We start from the raw sequence: 1,192 nt of genomic DNA, 5'->3' as shown, positions 1-1,192 counted from the left end.
CGGTCTCGCAGCGGTTGGCGGGGGGAGAGGCGGTGTGCGCGGGGCACGCTGGGAGCTGTAGTTCGGTCCGCGCGGGGCCGGCGCGCTAGCCTGGTGCTCGCACTACGCGTCCCGACAGCCTTTGCGCTTCTCCCCCCGTGCCCAGGCCTTGCCTGACCTCTCCGTCCCGTCCCGCGCCTGCCCTGCTCTCCTTGCCCAGGTGCAGCGGCAGCTGCTGCGCAGGTTGTTCTGCGGGTTTCGGGGAGCTGCGTTCTTCCTGACCCCCACCTCAGCACGGCCAGGAAGCGCCCTCTGTTTTTAAGTCCTAGCAGCAGCACGGGCACAGCCCAGTCGTGGCTGGGGGCAGCGTCTGGCTGGGGCTGGGGATACACCTCTCCATCTCCGTCCCCTGCACTCTCTTCTGTTTGGCCTGATGTCTTGTCAAGCGGTCAGGTCTGGTAACTCGTCCTCTTGTCTTCTTCACCACCTTCCCCTCGGCCTGGTGCCCTCAACACACTCCCTCCTGCGTCCTGGCTGAACCCCTCCCCACCCCTCCACTCCCTCTTTGAGACCCCTGCCTCTCAATCACACAAGGCAGCTGGGTGGTAATAGTCTCCAGGCATCACAGAGTTGGCTCCTGTAGGGATGGTTGGGTCCCATGCCAATCCTCCAGTGCCTCTTTAAGGCTTGCTGATGAAGACTGCTGTGCATTAAACAGCTTCTCTCACTCTATGCCGTTTGTACAGTTGGTGCAGTAAAAGATATGGGGACAGTCCTGCTTTGAGCAGGGGTTTGGATTAGATGACCTCCTGAGGTCCCTTCCAGCATTTTCTATGATTCTATATTACCCAAAAGAGCTTCATCTCTTTGAGGCTTAAGCTGCAAATGTTGTGTCAGATCTTTTCAGTCCTTCCATTATGCATCACTGAGGCAAGATGATTTTCTCGGTTTCCGCCCCAGCCCCTCTCACCTTCTTTATATAAACCTCCCATTTACCAGGGGATCTTTTCCTTGCTGTAGCTATAGCTTGTATGTGGCTTTCGTAATTGTCAAAGCAGATTCTTCCATACTCAAACTCCACTTATCCCTGCTGTCATCTCTAGAAATATATGTTGCCAGAGGCGACTCGAACAGGATCCGGGGCCCAGGGCAAGTCGGTCCATGCAGCGCTGTGCCACCACTCCGATCCCAGACCTGAAGAAGCGGGTGGGGT

General features: G+C 57.0%; 2 protein-coding genes across 3 annotated transcripts in view; one reads left to right on the top strand and one right to left on the bottom strand.

Annotated features, from left to right (window-relative positions):
- RPL24 (ribosomal protein L24) overlaps positions 1–1,192 on the bottom strand; it is an 11,838-nt gene that overhangs the window by 4,289 nt on the left and 6,357 nt on the right. The gene's annotated exons all lie outside the window — the stretch shown is intronic.
- The window catches only part of CEP97 (centrosomal protein 97), a 26,866-nt gene continuing 25,743 nt past the window's right edge, over positions 70–1,192 (top strand). Inside the window, exon 1 of one of the 2 annotated variants that reach the window (XM_025214788.1) lies at positions 70–432. The gene's annotated coding sequence lies outside the window, so the exon portion shown is untranslated. The remainder of the gene's footprint in view (positions 433–1,192) is intronic. The other variant, XM_025214789.1, reaches the window with a different exon arrangement.

Source organism: Alligator sinensis, unplaced genomic scaffold (assembly GCF_000455745.1).
Source record: "Alligator sinensis unplaced genomic scaffold, ASM45574v1 scaffold1286_1, whole genome shotgun sequence".
Lineage (NCBI taxonomy): Eukaryota > Metazoa > Chordata > Crocodylia > Alligatoridae > Alligator > Alligator sinensis.
The sequence above is the reverse complement of the archived record's forward strand: the minus strand, read 5'-3'. Positions and strand labels throughout refer to the sequence as shown.